We start from the raw sequence: 8,301 nt of genomic DNA on the forward strand, positions 1-8,301 counted from the left end.
TACACTTTTGTTTGTATTTCTTTAATTACCTTGTAAGCTTTTATATCTCTTACAACAAATTGCATTGCAATTGCATGAAACGAATTTTCCATTCTAAAGGCCAAAGCACCCTGCAGCGAAATGTTAGCCCTTCACATCAGCGGCACGTCTCATAACTCGTCCGTTATGTTGTGGAGTTTCTAGAAATCCACAACACCCCACAACACACACACACCTTTCCACCTCATAAATTAGACCCCCTTTCGAGACGAGCGGGCCTGTTGTTGCGTGTTCTAAAACCCTTTCGGACCACTGCGGCGGCCACCGGTAACGGTTGGTCACACCATGTGATTTACCACGCGCCGCGGCGGATGAAGTTGTTAAATCAAGTGAGCTTCTTTTTTTTTGGACGGCTAGTGCCGCGCACCGGAAGCAACGTACGTCTTACGCGCACAAACAGGAAGTGTGTTACGTACGTAGCCGCTTGCAAATGTGACCCCTTCTCGTAGCTGGCTCTGGAGAACAACCGACCGCAAGACCGAGAACATCGCCGGAGCGCCAACGAGCCTCAAATGGGTCTATTTACGGGGGGGCTCTTAAATTATGGTCGTTTTGGTCGGCATCGAGATCGAGATGATTGGATTTTCTGGATGGGTGGGGAGAGGTGGAATAGCAAACAAACACAAAATGGGGAGAAGAATCAAAAACGCCCAAAATCGATCGAAATCGTGAACCATTAGTGAGGTTGAGGTAACGTTGCATTGGTTGGAGAGTTTCTGAAGCGCTACGGGAAAATAAGGCAATGTGTGGGAGGAAGTAGAGGGAAAGATCTAACGTTCCGGCTTCTCTCCCCACGGCCTCTTGCAAGGGGAAAGATCTCTAATCGATTCTATCAATCGCATTCGAACGGGAGCTCTCTTCAGGGCAGAGAGAGAGAGAGAGAGAGAGAGAGAGAGAGAGAGAGAGAGAGAGAGAGAGACGAAAAAAAAAGGTTGATCTAGAAAAAGATCCGTTTTCTTACGCTAGAAATCTTTCCACCTCGTCATCGTTGTGATGTTTGAAGAACGCGAAGCAAGGGCTTCCCCCCCCTGCGACCCCCTTAAAACCCTAAAACATGCTAATCAAACACAAACGCCCGCCGGTGCGGAAAGTGTGGTAATTAATCCCAAATCTTAAACCCTCACCCCCTCCGGCACCGGTGCAACGTAACCGTAAGGCACCGTTTTCTTGAGGTTCGAGCTTTTGCTGGCTTCTAGAGCCGTTGCTTGGGGGCAGTTTGGGGTCATCTTCCTACGCCTTCCATGTACGGCTAGAACTGCACCCTGTGCAGGGGAAGGGAAAGTTCATACAAATGAACAAATTATGCTAACGATCCCCGAGGCTCAGGGTGGAGCTTCTTGATTAACGGAAACGGTCGGAACCCCTGCCCATAAAATCACGCGGACCTCCCAGGGGTTGAAAAAAGTTCCGCAGGGCACGACGCGTTAGGACGCTTTGCAAGTGACAGATAAAATGGGGATTTGGTGTTTTGACATGCATGTTGGTTGGGCTTCTTAGGTTAGCCTTAAGGCAGATTGAATTATTGCACCATTCTTTGTTGTGCGACGACTTAGAGAGACGTGTCACTCGGAAGATGAACATCGCGCATGGGAGAGATGCAAAAGCCGTTAGCAAAAAAAAATGTGAAATCAGAAAATCTCGTGACCCGGCTGACCGGTGGGCCCCATCCATTCTGGGAGGCTGCAGTAGCTCTCTACAAGCTCTTCCATTTGGAAACTCTCCGTTTACTGTTCCCTCGCACTGGTGGGAATTCGCAACAAACAGCTACTGCTACTGCCGAATGAAATGCTGCTGCGAAAAGCGCACTCATTAGCGCCGTTGATGGAAACAGAACTTTGCTTTGGATGCCCGCAAGATGCCCCAAGACACGGAAACACTGGGCCAGGTTCGTCGCTTGCCTCCCTTAGCGACTGCAAACAGTAAAGGTCAGTACACACGGAGCACAATCGCGCAGCGCAAAAGCAATTTGCGTTAAATGGCCGCACAAGATAACTGTTTTTTCGCCAACAGTGGCTTTGGGAGGGAGGGAGGGAGGGAGGGAGGGAGGGAGGGAGGGAGGGAGGGAGCGAGTTGACCCCACACCCCGAAGGGGCCTGCCCAGTATGTAACTATTCTTTGCTGTATTTCTTTATGATTTGTTTGTGGTCCGATGGTCCGAGGCAAAAGTAACATAGGGAGAGGGAGAGAGAGAGAGAGAGAGAGAGAGAGAGAGAGAGAGAGCGAGAGAGAGAGAGAAAAGCTTTCACCGGTTGAAGGGTGCTTCGGGTTGGGGTGGTGGGTTTCGTTCTTATGCAGATGGGAGATCGCCAGCCCCTGGCTGCTGCACTGTACAGCATCTTTTTGGTGAAAGGGAGCTAGCGGGAAATGGTAAGAATTTTTACACTTTCTTTTGTACACAAAGAGGAAGAAATGCCCCCCTCATATAATATGTTTGTTTGTTTGTTTATCTACTCTTTTGTTTCTTTACCCCCATGTCAAGGAACCCTTGCTGGCTGGTTCAGGAGCTTCCGCAATGAGAAGCATTATAATTGAAGTGCAAATATTGGATGGAGGGTTTACGTCTCTTAAAGTGCCTGAATAGCTTTAATGGCGGCGCTTAATGACACTTCAGTGTATGTATGTGTGTTTGTGTGTATGGGGGCGCCACCTCATGTGAGAGTGCGTTCCTTTTCATCATCATTATTAGCACCGTAATTAGCATGCTGCGCGTTATCTGTGCAGATCGAGGGGACAAACACACACACACACACACACACACACACACACACACGCATTACATAAGAATGATCATTGCATGTAATTTGTTCTTTGTAAGGGTGGGTGGTCATTTTTTGCGTTTCAAAGAAAGTCATTCCAACCCCTCGTAATTATGAGGAAAAGTACAGTTGAAGATCATTTGAGATATTCTCCTGTAGGAATTAGTCCAGTTTAGAGGGCTCAGTAGATCTGGAAGATGATCGAGGGGTCATTGACTTGGTAAATGAACCTTTGTGATTAAAAGAAGCTATGTAAATTGCTTTCCTTTTAGGTACGAAAACTCAGTCTTTTGAGCAAAAAGCATCAAGAATAAACATCAAAACTCTTACGCCTAAATTGTTGCAATACGTAAAACAATAGTCATTCAATAAGGCCGGGGTACATTGTCCGTATTTGCTAGTGTAATTTCGATTTTCACTAGCGCATCTGGCGGTGGCTGGTAGAAGTTTTTTTGGTCATCGAGGGAATGGTCGTGTCGTATCTCATATTTAAGTAGTTTTTTCACCGTTTTTTGATGCCAAAATGGCCCAAATACTTGCACAACATTATTATTTATCAATTACAAAGCTTTTCCAGTTCAGTTTAAATAAAAAAACATAAAGCACTAACATATTTTCTGAAGTGGCTCCAAATTGTTTGGCAAAATGCTTTGGTGCAGTCTCCGTCAGATGCGCTAGTGAAAATTGAAATTACACTAGGGAGTACGGACAATGTGAATCTAAGAAAAGTTATTGCGTAAAAAGCCATTTGGAAGAGAACAAAATACAATTGTATTCTAAGACATTTTTTGCAATGTTTTTAGTACGTTAGGGGTCACTTCAAGAAGAGGGTGAACAATCACAAACGGCAACAAAACAACTTTCGTTCAAAACACAATCTACTTCAAGGGTGAGTTAATTAAAGTTGAATTGAACAGACAGCTGCCCTTCCAAACGGTACAATATCACCACGAAGACCCGTAGATAAAAAAGAGTCAAATAGAAGGGGTCTAAAAGAAATTACAGTTCTATGTGTGTGTGTGTTTGTGTCTCCGTTTTGTTTAGTGAAGAAAGTTCTCGGAACTGTAATCGGATCGCCTTCGCTCCCCCTTGGCAGTGCAGTGGGAGACGTTTAAATTTATGATGTGTGGTAATGTTTTACCGTACGGGCGAGATAAACAAACAAAAAACCATTAAAACCGAAGCGTACATGAAGCCGCCGCGCGCGAGGGGCGAGTCTTCTTGCAACCATTACCCGTTAAGTGGTTAAGCATTGAGGGTCACTTTATAGGTGTGTGCCCTTGACAGACAGATCAGACGGGCCCGTTGGTGATGATGTAACTGAATCCCAGCCCACCTCAAAAACCGCTACAGGAAGCCAAACACGTGCCAAACATGCAGCGCATGCAACGGATTGCAACGTTTCGCACACCACCACCACCACCGTCGCGCACACGTGAATGACAAAGGAATGTCTAATCCCATCTTTATCCCATAATATGGTCAGCGGGTTAATGACCCACCAAGATCTGCACTCGCACGAGGGGCGGTCTTGACATTTAACGCGCAAGGGTGTGTATTGCGTGCTGGAAGTGCAAATTTGATATGATGCAACTAGCCGGGCCAGGTTCGTCGCTTGTGCTGGAAGTCGTTTGATTTTGCTGCATTGAAGTCACCGGGGTCCATTTATGGTCGTTGCTAACCGTATGGGGAGGGTGATATCTCGCGACGATGGAGACGCGATCGGGATCGATCAAAGCAGGCTCGCAGGTAAGATTTCATGGTCGTATATGGAGCGACACTTGAAAGTAGGTTATGTGTGTATTTGTTATTATACAATCACAGAAAGTGAGGCAATTGTTGGATGCAACTTGATAGGGTCTAGGCTGAAACACAAGAAGAAAAAACTCTCAGTCTATAAAACAAAACAAACGCTGATGAATTTGTTTAGTGTTAGAAAGATAGACAAAAGCGCCTTCCCCACTTCCACCTGCCCGTAATTCCGGAGGTGGCAAACCCCGTCTAAACAGATGCGCAATGAATTATGCTCAATTAATGGAGGCACCTTCTTTCGGCCGAGGCTTGATTTCGAGGTTTCAAAACCCTCACCCGGAATGGTGTTAAATTTATGCCAAGGTGGCGAAGATGCGAAGATGCGAACGCATATAATGGCGGATAATTGCCCGGGACATTTATTACACTTTCCCCAAGGCGTCATATTTTGGTTTTGGTGTTTCCCGAAAGCCACCCTCGAAGCACGCCAGTCCCTCCACAACAACAATCTATTAAAAATGGTTTCAGCCACAGCTTCCCCGGACGTCACCTGACAGATGCCGAATTTTGATGCCGAGGTCTAGGAAGGGGGCGTGAGAATCTGGGGCTCGCGCGTATCTTACTGCTGAGGCCAAAACAATAAACATCGCAAATCTGATGTTAATGTTCGCGGTCGACCGTCGGACCAGAGCGTTGGTGGGCATTATTCCTCGCCGGTGGTGCTATTGATGGGTGGTGCGTTGCTGTCCAGTGTCTAACGACTTTCGGGGCTGGAATAGAAAGGCACCCGAAAGCACTGGATAGAGCACACTGTGTGTTTAGGTTTTTTCCTCTCCTTTCTTTCTTGTCTTGGAGTTCTATTGACCCAGTTTTGGTTGGGGCTAAGGAACGTTTCAGATAAGCAGATGCAGTGCAGGCAGGAAACTTAAACACAAACACACACACATTCATTCGACCCGTGCGGAATTGTGGCCGCGCTGGTGTCAAGGAACGTGAATGCCGGCCATTCCGAGCGGTACAAAATTATGAAACAACAAATCATCATTTATCAGCCCGAAACCATGGACTCACGTGAAGCGGGTGGTAAGAGGCAAAGTTACGATTTCAAAGTCAAGATCAGGGTGCACGATCGGGCCCGGCCGGCGCTTGAGCGATCGAGCGAGCGTGCACACCCGTGGGCTGCACAAAGGGGAAAACCGTTTTCACACCCTTTAAAGGCCCCAAAAGGAAGGTGGAAGGACCGGATCAAGTGAAGCCGCCGGCCCAGAAGCGCTGTCGGTAATCGTTTCGGAGGGGGGGGGGGGGAGGGAGGAGCGGGAGGAAAAAAGAGATTGTGGCCGATTCCGATGTGCCCGGGTGAAGGGGTTATTCTCACAATTACGGGGCCATTTTTCTCTGACCGGTCGATAGCCGTAGCAAAGCGCACAATAAAGTGTGTTGAAAGTTTAAATAATTGTTATATCTCTGGGCGGAACGAGAAGCTGAAACTGTTTACCCTGTTTGTGGAAGCCGCAAATGGGGAAGGTTACGGGAGGGGTGGTTGGGACAGCTAGTTGGTTTTGCAAAATGTGAAATCTGCACACACACACACACGATGGGGTCGATTTTGGACGGCGGAAATGGACGCCTAAATCGGGCGGAGACCATTCGCAAAACGTTTCAGCCACAGTTCAGCCACACCACGCACAAAGCGAAGCTCCGCTTCTGTCTCGGACTGGAGAGTAGCTGGCGTAGAGTGCATAGAACGAAAACGAAGCTGCTAGGCGGGGCCGAAAGTAGCACAACCACTTCGGGAAAATAGCATAACCCGTACGCCCGGTACGGGATGGGTTACGAATGTAGACAGTCGGCATTGGGCCGCACTGCTTCCCCTGATGTGGGTTTAATGCTACTAACGTGCCCGCGTGGTGTGCCCGCTTACTATTGCGTTCGTCGCTTACGTTTGCGTTGAAGTCGCTGCTCGAGGGTAGGGGTGTCAAACACGGCGTGTGTGAGGATTGTAGTTTTTGGGCCACAGGAAAGGGGTTTGAACTACTTGGAAGGTCTAAAACTTGTAGATTTTTTATGCAATTAGTGTTCTGTTTTGTCTGCTATTTATTTGCTATTTATTAGTGATTCTGTTACTACTAAACTAGAGATATCGATCATCGTTGATCGCTTGATAATTAATCGATTATCTGAAGGTTGGGCTGAGATTTGATTCATGATGCGGTCTCTGTGACCTTTTATGCTTGATACCAGTTGCTGATAGGCATTATGCTTGCTATGTCGAGTACACTCTGGGGTTAAAAAACCTTATTTGGTAGCTTTGTCTAAAAATAATTCATTTCTAGGGACTTCTAAGTGCTTATTTGTCTTTTGAAAAATGTATTCATGCATCTATGACATCAATTTCGATTAAAAGTACATAATTCTAAACGATTTGAAAGGTTTTTTAAACCAATCTCATACACTACTTCATGTCTGTCATTCGACGACTTGTGTTGGACAACCCTGCCCAAAGCGTGTTCCTAGCGCGCGCGCGTGCGTACAATATATAATGCAACAAAATTTGTACCCCTTTTTTCCTTCCGAGTTTCAGGAGTAATGCTAGCAGTAACCACCACTCCGGCCAGTGGCCGGAATAACGGGTTCGCTGCTGTGCGGACGGGACGGCTGGAACGCTTATTACGCTTTTGGGCCTGTGGGCCTGTGGTACGATATCGGCATCTTCGAACCCGTCCGTGGATGGAAGAAGAAGAAATGGATACGCGGACGGAGACATATAATAATGAAAACAAAAACAAAACGAAAAAAACGTTCAGACAAAATCGGTATGTGCCTACGCGCGTGCGACAATGTAAAGAAAAAAAGCTTCAGTCGGAAAGAGCTTTGCGGGACAGAGAGAGGGACAACAAAACCGGGGCTGTGGTGTCCGTGACAAATCAACCCACGAAATTGAGTCCCCATCGGAGAGTTTCACTTGCTTTCCTTCGGGAACGCTTGTTTTCATTTCGTTCTATCTGGTACTACCCTGATGGCGATCGCTTCAGCCGGGGCAGGTGAAGTCAGACTAAATGACGACCATTTGCTGTTGTTTTTTAGTTCCAACAGGCAGGCGCGTGTTGGTGTGTGTTGGTGGAAAGGAAAGTGGTGCAGTTTCACTGAAGATTTGCCTACGCAAGTGCTTAGCCTTAGCGAGTTGACTACGCATTGACGGTTGACAAATTGCTGATGTCAATTGACGATAAGTGCGCGATCGTGATTGCTTGGGAAAAGTGATATGATGTGGCTAGAGAGATACAATTGTCTTATTTGCGTCGTGTCGTTGAACTCCAATGAGAATAGAGGAGCGTTTCGTGGGGGAGAGTTTTTTATCCACAAAACGCAAACGCCGTTCGTTCTAGCTCTGCTGCAGGCCACGGTTGAGCATCCGCAAACCGCAAGGTGCGATAGCCTTTTCACAACAAACACGCAACACAACACAGGCGCGTTTGCTGTTTTTGTTTAGCATCTAAATCAAGTGCTTCATTAGTCATTAGCACGCCAATTGTTGAACTCTCCCAGCATCTTTCTCCAGAACGAAGCACATATTTCTCTTTTTTTTCGGGGGAACATTAATCTACTGCCCTGTCACAGCGAAATGTGTCTCGCCCCGTGTCTTCCAACGTGGGATCACACGAACTCGGGAACAATCATCCGAAAATCCCATCATGCGTGACCGGTTCGGTTCGGTTTGGGGAGGTGCAAAATCAGGCGCATCCGTGCGCGAACA

Source organism: Anopheles coluzzii, chromosome 3 (assembly GCF_943734685.1).
Source record: "Anopheles coluzzii chromosome 3, AcolN3, whole genome shotgun sequence".
In the NCBI taxonomy this organism is placed as follows: Eukaryota; Metazoa; Arthropoda; class Insecta; order Diptera; family Culicidae; genus Anopheles; species Anopheles coluzzii.